This window comes from Euprymna scolopes, chromosome 7, assembly GCF_053919585.1.
Source record: "Euprymna scolopes isolate OS-2025 chromosome 7, ASM5391958v1, whole genome shotgun sequence".
In the NCBI taxonomy this organism is placed as follows: Eukaryota; Metazoa; Mollusca; class Cephalopoda; order Sepiida; family Sepiolidae; genus Euprymna; species Euprymna scolopes.
Window position 1 is genome coordinate 134547657 of NC_136488.1, and position 13667 is coordinate 134561323.

Here is a 13667-nt window from a genome sequence, read left to right on the forward strand (position 1 = left end):
GCATGTAAAATAAAACTAAGCACTGTGCAGGGATTTTTTAATTATTAGGTACGGGCAAAAATGAATGCCGATGATCAAAATGTATAAACATTTTGACCTCTCCCTTTACTTAAAAAATCACCAAAAATCAAGAAATTAACCAATTATAATGAAAATTTCAGTATTTATCAAATAATGATCACGGAATGTAATGAACCCATTATTTTTATTTAAATTTTCGTGGAAATGTATTATTTTGTTTAAACAAAAAATACCTTTACTAAAGTTATGGTTTTCTGTAGTAAGAAAAAAAAAATTACTGGAATTTATTTTTGCTCTTTTTATGAAAATAAAGCATCGTAAAATATAACAGTTAAAACAAAATTATTTAATTTTTACAGGAACATTACGAGAAACGCCCCCAAAGTCTGTATTAATGAATTCGATATAACTTGAAGAAAAATTAATTTCTCGAACTACCAATATTAGCATTGTTTATTTAATATTTTCACACAAAAAAATTATAATAACAAAAAATATTTCTACTTTTTGTTTTTAAATTACAGGTTTCGCATAATTTTTATATGTAAGACTTTAATATTTTCCTTGCTCGCAAGAATGTGAAACTTTCGGCGTAACATAATTTTTTATATAATATTGGCCAATAATTAAAAAAAAAATAATTTAAAAACAGAAACATAGGAAAATAATTAAAATAAAAAATGGTAAAATTTATACAAATGTTTACAATAGAAATGTACAGATGCACGTCTGGGGGAAAAAAAGAGAAACCCAGCACCTCTCCTTCCTTTTAATTACATGACGTCATTCTCAGACAGCTTTTCGACTGTCTCAGATTTTGGGCCTCCATATATTCCATAATTCCAAAAGTATGGTTTGGGGGCTAATTCAGCTATTTTTTGTGCAAATAAGGTGGGGTTTTTTTTTTATTATTTAATTCAATATCTTAGGATTTTCCTTTACTAATTATCTTTGAAATAGACCCAGAAAACTAATATTTATCTCTAAAAAGATTTTTACAATGAATTTAATTTACTTCAAATGGTTAGCTCGCCATGAAAACATTTTTCATTACTTTTTTTTTCTATTGGCAAATGAAATTTAGTCTTTAATCTTTCAAATACAATCAAGAAGTAGTCGGAAACCTACAAAAAGATTTATGATAAATTGGCTTTCAAAACTATGACCCCCTATCCTTATTCATTTTTGCCCATACCTATTAATTATCTATATGAACAAACCAGTAGATTATGTATGTGTATGTATGGAAATATTTAACCAATAAACTCGTAAACTACTAGTCACTTAACACTGAAATTAACATGAAATAGTAATTATACACTAAGGACGGTTTATGACAAGTAAAATCTTTGTTTGGGTGGATGAATAATGTGTGCAGATATATGTCGGCAAGTTGAAATGCAAAATGTTCATTTTAACTTGCCGACATAATTCTATTACTTTTACACATGTGTAAATTAATGTATAGCCTGAAGTGGTTTAATTGTAAGTCTTTTCTCATCTGCTGGTGAGGATCGTGACTGGAGATATAAATGTTTTGGTTTCAATTCTAACTGAAATCATGTTTTTAAAAAAACTTTGGAAATCAGTTCTAAATATTAGGTACAATATAATATTCCATAGAGAATTGGCTCTGTAATAATAAATAGAAAATCTGTATGAATTAAAATACATTTAAGCATATTTTACACTCAGGCAAAACCAGGTGCCCCCCCTGCTAGTTTCATGAGTTTAATATGAAAAAAAAAATGATTACTTTCAATCTTTTTGTGACTGATTAATTCACTTATTATTTTACGATTCAACAGATGGTCTTGTCCGTCATATTGTTTCACAAAAAATACAAAAATAAAATAAAAAAATTTCCCCAAAGTTGAATAGTATTCATTATATTGATCCAATTTCATGTAAATGCCGAAACATCTGAATCTCATCCCACAAAGAAAATAAAATGGATTTTTTTTTATATTCATTCAGTTGTTTTTATGTAGCGTATTCCTAATGGGGGATATTATGAAAGTTTAGAAGGAAAGGACTGTGTTATGTATAGATTGTAAAAAAATTTAAGAGTGGAGACAATTTCAAATTATTCTTGAGCCAAACATGTCAACTGAGAGAGGGAGAATGCCTTTCTTGAACTGTGATCTCTATCGCAACAGATATCTATTCAATTGCAGTCTATGATAGGAGTTCTGCATAAAGTCATAGGACTGTTAAACCATCGTAGCCAGAAAGAATTATGCAGTGTTGGAGGCAGTTTACTGGCACGTCACCTCAAAGAGTGATGTTTCACCTTTCACCATGCCAGCTGATATGCAACATAGATAAAATGTTCGAATCAAAGGTGTTGAAGCTAACCCACTGCCCAAATCAGAGGTGATTGGAGGAAAGTATGAAAGAGGAGACGCCATTTAGGTTAAAAACCTGCATGGTAGGTGCACAACAGCACAACAAAATATAACACGATCTGTGTTACTGACGTGATCAGCTCATAGTTTGTGAAATTTGATAGGGTGCCTCAGTATAGTAAAGACCTTCATCCAGTAATATGAACGCACTTATCAAGTGACGAGTGATTCTGAGCATAGTGAGCGGCTAATCTATCTGAATTCAAATCCACTTGACAGTGATTCCGATGCTAGTAACTTTTCAACTGATTAGGTGTCTATTGAAAGTCGACCTACAGCTGAGAGTATGCATGAAAATGAGGCCCGTGTCATTACTCTTCAAAGAAGTACCCAACAAAGAGGGATACTGTCCCTCCCCGCCGCCCTGTTTGTGATCATAAAATCAGGAGGGAGTGTGGGGACAATCGTAGCTTACCTGATTAGCGTGGGTGTTGTGTTCATCCACTTAAGAAAAAAAGAAAGCTAAAATCGCAATGTCACTTTTGTATTTGACGATCACATGTGAGTAACGCAAACTCTATGCAAATTAGTTTATGCAAGATGCATAAAAGAAGCAGTAAAGGGAATAACCAGTGAGTTGAAAGACATTGCGTTATGCGAACGAACATGTGTATTATCAAACTTATTGAAGCTGACTCCAAAAATTGTGGATGGGACAGAACACAACTTTACGATTCCACTGAAATCAATTTTCAAGCTAGATTTCAACATATCATAACGTATTTGACTCATTTTATTGCAAAACTTTAAAAAATTGAATTGTCTTATTTTAGTAGTTTTAAAATTTTCTATCTGATTAGAACATTCTTGTTTTCAAGTTTAATGTTAACAAATTTTGGTTCAGCCGTCAATTTAATAATCAAATTCTGACTATTTTCAATACTTACACAGTGTTTGTCATCACCAGCTTACAATTTCATTAACGCTTATCTACAAGTGAGTGTAGTTACTTATTAGTAAAAGAACCTCTACATTCTTCAGATTTTTTTCCCCTCCTGAGTTGATTAGATCTAAGGTTCATTTTAGACACCCATCATATCATTCTCAAATTATTTCCCTATATGCAAGTCGACACACTGGTTCTTGTTAGATAATCAAAGTTTAGCAACATTGAGTCTGGTCTGTAGGAGATGGTTGACCATTTGAAAATATCAGAGGCTGTAAGTAGAATGGCGTCAACACATCCCTGCAATAGTTGTAAAAACCTCACATCCTCATCTCCCTTGACAGGGGTATATATGCGACTGAGAACTGCTTATAAATTGTATACTTCCATGAAACTTCCTATTTAAGAAGAAACCGGCTCAACTCACATGGAATTAGTACCGCCTTACTACAAACTACATGCAACACATCTTGTCAATCCTCACTGCCAAGTTTTTTCTTCCATACACCGGCACATTATGTACATATGTCTGCTAGTCTCTTCCCTTTGTCAATACTGGTAAAATTCTGCTGATTAGTAATTGTGTAAGCTCTTTGAACTTTATGTATGCTGAACTTTTGCAACCACGAGCATCAAGTCCTTCTTGTGCTTCAATAATTTTACTAATGCAACAAAAGTTCTAAACAATATTACTAGCCTCCTTCAAATAAAATGATTGCTAGAATTTTTTGCTGGTCTTGACTAATGTAAGGCTTCCGGTCCTAATTTGATTCCTGTTGTTATTCTCAAATGTTGTGCACATGCACTTTCTTCCATCTTTTGTTTTGTTTTTTTACATGGTAGTCACCACTTATCAAGGCCCATAAGCCACTTGGGGATAAGGGTTATTGTGTCTACAGTAATCAATGGGATAATATCGTAGTAATCGTTAGTAATGGAGATTTGATAAAGTGTCTTACTTAAGGTGCTGTTTATCAGGAATTTGCTTATGTTGGACTTGAAGACATCCAAGTTGTAGTCAGGTGGGAAACAGGCAAACGGAAGAGAGTTCCACAGACATGCACTTCTAAGAAAGAAGCTTTGTTCATGGAATCTACGTTTTGATTTAGGCACAGATAAAGAATGGGGAAAATTATTGACAGTTTCTTTTATCTTATCGAAATTATTCGATCTCTGTTTATCTCAGTGTTGTTTCCCTTCTTACTAGAAGGAATCTTCTGTTGTGCCTATCTTTAAAAATGTCTGACCCAACTAAATATCGTCCTGTTAGTCTTCTCACTGTTATTAGCAATGGTTTGAGAGGTTGGCCAATAACAGGATTGTTGATTTTCTGGAAAGTCTGGGCCTCTTTAGTTATGTTAAGTATGGCTTTTGTGCTTTTCATTCAACAGCTGATCAAGTAACTCTTGTAACTGAATGGATCTGTTGGTTTATGGATAATTCAGGCGAGGGTAAGGTCATTGCATTTGACATTTCATAGGTATTAGACAGTGTGACATCCTAGTCTTCTACATAAACTTTGAGATTATTGTATTGGTCTTGACCTTGTGTTTCCTTCTATTGAATAGTGATTATCTAAGCTCACTAGATTCATAGTGACGTCAACAAATATTTTACTGATTGAAATATTTTGTGCAAATAAAATTATTTCCTTTAAATTTTTTAACTGTCATCTATTGAGATTTTCATTGGCTAAAACCACACAGCACGTGTGTAATGTCGTTTGGTCAATCGATTCTTCATTGAGTATTTTTGCCATATTTTGCCAGTCTATGATAGCTGTATTCATGGAAAAACGGGTCAGTGAATGCAGAAATACCTAAATATATATTAATTTGCTAGGAAAATTAAGACAATAGTAGCATAATTCATTAATGAATAATATTAATTTCTCTTGGAACCAATTGCTTAATAATTAATGAAATTGATGGTATTATTAAAAATATATAAAGAAATTGTAAATTTTTTCTTCACATATAATGTTGCATTGTATGTTTTATTAACTAAAGTCTATTAATCATTCACAGGGCAACAGCTTAAAACAAAAGGATTGCATACCATACACGAAATAGAAAAGTTTTTAAAAGAAAATATAAAAGCATTAAGAAAACCTTCATTTAAAAAAAAATATGTAAATAAACTCAACAACAAACTTTACGGATGTAAGGTGTGTGGTACATTAATTTCCGATTCATCACTATTAAAATAGAGACACAAACTAGAATAAAACTTTATGCATGTGAAGTGTATTGCTTAACATTTATCTGACACGCTCATTTGAAAAACATGCAGACACACACAAAGGAATGTGTAAATATCTCCACTAGACGTTCTGTAAATAATTGAATATCCAATGCATTAGCAAATCATGGAAACATGCTTACCAGAAAGAACAGTTGGAAATAAGTCATGCACCATCCACTATGACTATGCAATTCCTACAGTTACAGGTCTAGAAAACAGAGCCATAAAACCTGACATGATGTTATGGGAAAGAAGGAAAAAGAAGCAACCTTAGTAGAAGTCAGTATCCCCAATGATGCCAGATTAAACAGAGCTGAGAGGGAAAAGATAACGAAATACCAAGGTCTTATGTATGGCATGAAAAGAAACTGGAATCTTAGGAAGGTTTCTATCATCCCAGTTATTACAGGAGCAACTAGACTCATGAAAAAGAATTTCAAAAACTACCTGACAAAAATACTCGGTGGGCCAACTGTAAGAGAGATTCAGACAATTGCACTTAAAGGAATGGTCAGAATCTTAAAAAGATCTCTCACTTGGAATATCTTAGATAGCAGGTGAATACCTGGCATCCAGTAGGATGCTCCGTCCCCAGCTTGAAGAAATTGATAACATTTTTAAAACCAAGGGACAAAAATCAGTATTTTGTTTATGTTTGATCAATGAACATCTGGTGAACACAAATGCAAAAGAGATTCAAACAATTACACATTAAGGGACGGTCAGAATTTTAAAAGAAGATTGCTCAGTTAGAATATCTAGGTTAGTGAGTAAATGTTAGGCTCCATTCCCCAGCTCGAAGAAAATGATAAGAAAATAACAAAATGTGAAAAACATATGCTTGTGAAATTTGTGACCAGCTGTGACTGGCATGTGGTGAGAGGAAGGAGAAAGGTGAGTCTGGTAAAATGAACATGTGGCGGCAAGAGGCTTTTTAAGTTGTGCTGAAATTAATGGTAATGAAGGCTTTTGTTAAAAAAGAGAAAAATGCCAACCTGGATATTTATTTCTATTCTTGTTTTGTTTATTCATTTGTGATGTAACAGCTATGTTAACATATCCATCAAAGAAAATGATGAGAAAAATAACAAAAAAAAGCAAAAAGCCATATGCTTGTGAAATTTGTGGCTCAGCTTTTTTGCAAAGTTCTGATTTAAAAATCCACCTTCGTACACATACTGGTGAAAGACCTTATGCTTGTGAAGTGTGTTACTCAACCTTTTCAAGAAATTATAACTTAAAACTCCACCTTCGTACACACACTGCTGAAAAACCTTACGGTTGTGAAGTGTGTGGTGCAGCTTTTTCACGAAAAGATACGTTAAAGATCCACATGCGGACACACACTGGTGATAAACCCTACAGTTGTATAGTGTGTGGTTCAGCTTTTACCAAAAACAGTCATTTAAAAATACATATGAGCCAGCACACAGGTGATAAACCTCATGTATGTGACGTTTGTGATTCAGCTTTTGTGAGCAAAAATTATTTAAAAATCCACATGAAAAAGCATACTGGCGAAAAACCTTATGTATGCAGAGTTTGTGGCTCAGCATTTTCACAAAACTCCAATTTAAAAACACATATGAAAACACACACAGGCGAAAAACCTTATTCTTGTGAAGTGTGTGGCTCAGCTTTTTCACAACACTCTCACTTGAAAAAACACAGGCAAACGCACACGAGTGAAAAACCTTATTGTTGTGAAATGTGTGATTCAAGATTTGCACGGAATGATACTTTACAAATGCACATGCGAACACACACTGGAGAAAAACCCCATTCCTGTGAATTGTGTGGCTTAGCTTTTTCCAAGAAATATCATTTAAAAATTCACATGTACAAACACACAGTTGAACAACTTTCTACTTTTTAAACTTGTAACTCGGTTTTTACAGTAAAATATAATGTAAATATCCACATCCAGAAACACCAGGGTTTACTCACTAATGGATTCAAAATAAATGGCTGGCTTACAAGCAAATAGCCGGTGCAGGTTTTGCCACTTAGCGATTAAGAGCCTGAGCCAATTAATGTCAGGATGCCGAATCCTATTTGTAAATGATCTTTACACTGTCCACCACACCAAAGTATACCTCCATTAGAAGATCTCTGGAGAAGTACAGTTTGACAAATCATCGAATATCTGGCAACATGAACCACCACTGAGAAGATCAAATGGAAAGGTGATAGTATTCTATGACAAAGACATACAGGCAGGCAGATACATAAAAGACAAAACCATTAAGTCAGACATTGTAATACAGAAACAAGCATGAAAGAACTACTGCCAACATCCCAAAAACTATGTGCTTAATAGAGCTGAACGTGAAAAAATAACAAAATATCAAGACCCAAAAGATTATTTTAAAAAACACCTGGTCTTTGAAAGAAATACACATTATACCGATTTTAATATGAACAATTAGCCTAATTAAAAAGAATCTTAAAATATACTTGGAAAAAATCCCTGAAAGAACTAGCTGTAACGAAATAGAGTTGGTAACCATAAAAGGAATAATGTCTATTCTTAACAGAAGTTAATGATTTAGCAAACGACTTGGTCTCTGAAGGAAAAGCACATGTTACCTCTTTGCTTGAAAGATATAGTATAAGATAAGTATTTTCTCAATTAGGGAGCGACAAAAAATTTATTAACAGCTTTATAACTCAACAGTTAAAATGCAGGAAAAATCTTGATTGTAAACTCAGATATCTGTATATCTCACAGAGACTTCAATTCCTTCATTTTGAAGCTATATCTAATTTAAAAATACAATTAGTCAATTTAAGAGGAAAATTAATATTATCGAGTTGTTTACTAACAAAATGTTAGACAGTTAAAGAATAGCAGGGATCACTTGTTATCCGAAACATGAAGCCCTTGTTTTCTGATATCATACTTAAGTGAAATAAAAGAGAGAAAAGGAAATTACTCAATTCAGATGAGAGGAAAATTGTCAGAAAATATTATGTTATATCAGAAAATATTATGTTATATCAGAAAATATTATGTTATATCAGAAAATATTACATTATATCAGAAAATATTACGTTATATCAGAAAATATTGCGTTATATCAGAAAATATGTTATATCAGAAAATATGTTATATCAGAAAATATTACGTTATATCAGAAAATATTACATTATATCAGAAAATATGTTATATCAGAAAATATTACGTTATATCAGAAAATATTACGTTATATCAGAAAATATGTTATATCAGAAAATATTACATTATATCAGAAAATATTACGTTATATCAGAAAATATTACGTTATATCAGAAAATATTATGTTATATCAGAAAATATGTTATATCAGAAAATATTACGTTATATCAGAAAATATGTTATATCACAAAATATTACGTTACATTAGAAAATATTACGTTATATCAGAAAATATTAAGTTATATCAGAAAATATTGTTATATCAGAAAATATTACGTTATATCAGAAAATATTATGTTATATCAGAAAATGTTATGTTATATCAGAAAATATGTTATATCAGAAAATATTATGTCATATCAGAAAATATATTATATTAGAAAATATTATGTAATATAAGAAAATATTACGTTATATCAGAAAATATTATGTTATATCAGAAAATATTACGTTATATCAGAAAATATGTCATATCAGAAAATATGTCATATCAGAAAATATTATGTTATATCAGAAAATATTATTATATCAGAAAATATTATATCAGAAAATATTATGTTATATCAGAAAATATTACGTTATATCAGAAAATATTACGTTATATCAGAAAATTTGCAAAAACAGCTTGCAAAATCAAAGAGACTGCCAGAAAGTAATTTCAGCGATTTTGCAGAGACCGCCAGCACTTTAGGCCAACCCTGTACTTTTAAGAGAGGGAGACACGCCAAATATCCACACCGGTGAAAACGTTAATTAGATTTTTAAAATGAACAATTACATATATTTAAGTATTTATCAAACGAATTATATATATTTGTAACTATTTATTTTACATTAAAACAAACGAATTATATTTATAACTTTATTTAACAGAAAAACGAACAAAATAAAAACGAAACGTGAAACGTAAACAATGTTTAAAATCTATACTGCTGTCGAATACATCTAATTAGGCAGGGGGAAACGTGTCCTTTTTCACATTGTCTCGGTAATTTCAGTTTTCATGATAAAATTTTTTTTTGAACGTAAAACTTAAAAAAAAAACAAACGTAAAACCTTAAAAATCAAACATAAAACTTTATTGTTAAAAAATTTAATACAAAAAAAAACTTTACAACAAAAAGTAAAACTTTATCTTGGGCAATGAAAATAACACAAGTCATTCGGAAAGCATGTAAAATTCTAATTCACGTTTTCACTGGTGTAGATATTTGGCATGTCCACCTCTCTTAAAAGTACCGGGTCGACCTGACCTGTAGTGCTGGACTGCTGGCCGTCTCTGAAAAATCGCCCTAATTTCTCATGTTATTAATAATGTATATTGGCATTATTGACTGTTTATAAATGGATATTACATGACTAGATACTAAAACAAAGCAAAATATTGGCGATATGCATAGTAATCTGAAGAAAATAGTGTCTAGGAAAGCCACATCTACCCAAAGGAGCGGGAGATATGCGTCTCTCAGAAATAGGCTATCAATAGCAAGGAAATATTGTGAGCATCACAGACATTTGATGATCTGTAACTCAAAGCGTTATGATAATATGAATATCAAGAAACAAAAGCCAATAAAACAAATTTACATAAGAAATATCTAGAATAATAAAAGCTGCCTGAAATACACCAAGACTTTTCATCACAGAAAATTGGAAAGAATGGAACAACAAACATCATGCCAGATATTATCTAGATGATATATATGGGCAGTATAAAAAAGGAAGTCTCCAAAAACTGGATAAGAGGGTCATTCCACTCTGATCACTTGAGGATTATAAGGACTACCAAGATCAAGATTTGATGATGAGAGTTTTAAATGGATGAGTGGTTTCAGCAACGGCAACAACTGCAGATTATAATACACAGAATTAGTGAGTGTGAACCACCTGGTATCCAGTTGTTAGGTTTTGCTAGGGGAAGGCAACTATACAGTGAGACACAATTGAGTGTGTAAATATCTCTATTCGACCATTGGTAAAATTTGATTATACATGAATGTAAAATTGTAAATAAATCATACATCATCTATTATTTCTACACAATTTATATATACATGTTTTAAAAAAAAATGTTTAACCTTACGTATGTGGTTCGGCATTTTCACAAAGTTCTTATTTAAAAATCTATCTGCGCACACATACTTGGAAAATTGCAGTTTCATACTAGATACCATCTTTGAGTGTTTATGATCTCCCTTTACAAGGGTTTGTCAGGATAGATAACCCGGCATTAGGATGCTTCCTCCGACAAGTAAACCTTGACCGAATATGGCTTTAAACTATCTCGAACGAAAAAATAGTGCACCTCCTCTAAGTGATGTTACCTCAAGTAACAAGATTTCGCTAGATACACTACCAGACCAACCAAATTATTGTCCTGGAATCCAGTAAATCAAGAAACTACAAGAAATATATATAAAATAGTTTACCAGTTGCAGTTTTTTGAAATAGCAAATGATGGTTTGGAATCACCCCATTATCAGCAAAAATAAAAAGATGAGAAATTTGAAAAAAAAAGACGAGAAAGTGTTTTTTTTTTATAAAAAATCAGCATCTTTTACCATTTTAATTTATAATGTCAACATATTTATAAATCAACATATATTTGTATGAATTTGTTTACATAAAACTCACAAATTTTAAATGTGTTTTGAGTCCTCTTCATTTATATATGTATCCAGATATGTATTCACATTGGGAGTTTTAGTGTACAACTCTTTGTAACAAGTTTAACAACATTCTTGTAGAATTGATTTCACTAGCATCTCTAACTACATTTCTCTATTCGTTTATGTATAATTAATTTTTTAAACAGATCAGTATACATATATATTGATTGTTGGGTCTTCTCCGTATAACAATGTTTTTCGTTTGCTTTGGATTGAGTTTATTAAGTATAATGTGATCAATTCATCATTCAACTTTTTTCTGATCAAATTCGACAGCCAGATTTCTGTTGACTGTCAAATTCAATGCAAGTTTTGGATTTTCTTGTAAAAGTGAGTATTATAATTTCTATTCTATAATTCAGAAGTTCTTAAATAATGGCGAGCACATTGTTATTCATGTATTCCTGTGAAAGAGACATTTAAGGAATACATTTTATTGCGATGCTTACCTTACAATTTCAAAATTCTTTAAAAATATTGTTGACATTCCCTTGCTTAGCAAATTCGAAAAGTTGTCAAACTGGCCACAGGTACCGAACATTTGATCCTATGCTGGACACACTTGTATCTCTTTGCCACCAAAACCCTACAAAGAGCAAGTCACATTTATTGCAACTTCATCAATTATCATTGCTTTGGGGACTGGAGTTGAAATAGATTATAGTTAAAATATTCCTACACTATTTTCTGTACTGATTTCCTTGGTGACAAGTGCATTGAGATAGCTGAGTGTTCGTGACCTGGTCGGTATATGAGATAGTCATATCATGGCTCTGTTCTCAAAACTCAACGTTCAATGAGCCTTGACAGTTTGGAGTAGGTGTTGTTGAAAATTGATGTTAAGGGTTTGTGAACTCTATGGACAGAAAATAGAGCTCCAAAAATATATATGTGAAAGTTTTAACATGCCCTTGTGATAGTGAGTGCTTCACATTCTGTTTGGTAGAATTTTTGTTCCACTGTGAATAGTGGTCGGCTTGCAAATGGTACTATCCGTCCATTTTTGACAGCACGACAGGGATGCCTACTGGCTTGGCATCGATATATTTTGGTGTGTTTGTTTGGTCAAAATAGGTAAGTGAACATGCTTTACTCAGAACCTCCTTTATGTTTTTAGACAATCAGTGTGGGGTTCAGTCCAAAACCACTGCATGAGTTTTTCATTTTTTGTTGTTTGTTGTTAGTTGACGTAGTTTATGAGTCTGCATGCACAGTTTGGAATGAATCATGCACCACAGAGGTTAGTTATCTGCAACAAGCTTCTGACATCTGATAAGTTCCTAGTGTCGAGTAATTCAAGTGTTGTTTTTATTCTATGAATAGTTATGACTAAGTGTTTTAGTAGTCGTGATGATAGTCATACATTGTCATTAGCAGTATACATACCAGTCGAGGATCTAATCTCTCAAAATCTGTCCAGCAGAAACTGGACCATTTCAGTAGCCTTTTATCTGCTGGGCTGGGGTATTTATCCTGGGTAGTCCCAGATCAACCCTCTCAGATCTCGTCTTCCCTCTTTTGGGTGCAGTTTATTGCTAACTTTCTGAGACAACCCAACGGGGGAGGGGGTTGCTGACAGAACTATCCAGTCTATATTTAAGAGGCCAGAGTACCTCTTTAGAGGTACTGACTTGACTCTCTACACCTTCCAGTCTTGTGCCACACCTTTTTGCTGTAGTAAGGAAGTTACCATCGTCATATGTGTCAGTCATAGCCACTGTATCTAATCCAGACTTCTGTAACATTCTGTAAATATAGCCTAGTTACTTGAGATGATGTCTTCGATACCAAAGATGTGCACCAGGATTTCTGATGACATTTTGTTATGCTCACATTTAGGAGGAAACTTTTTTACAAAATCCTTGGAATATTGCGTTGAGGTTTTGATTATGATTCTGCTGGTCTGATCGAAAACAAAGGATGTCATCACGGATGCTGTGGGTTATATTGAAAATGTTTAGAACAAAGAAAACAGGCAGGATTAATGAACAGTAATAATTTATGTATGCTAAAAAAACAATGTTTATAAAGTTACTTGACGGATTGGTTTGTTAGCTCGACTTAGTCCCTCACAATCAAAATTCAAAAGATTATAGCGTTTCAGTTTTTTTTATTGTATACTTTTGATGAAAAGTGAGATATTAAAATTCAATCAAGAAAAGCATCTTCGTTTTTTGTTTTTATTTATTTATTTATGTATTGTTGTTATAAATTTGGAACATATCTTTTGTAAGTTTATCGTGGGTCGAGTTGAAATGTCA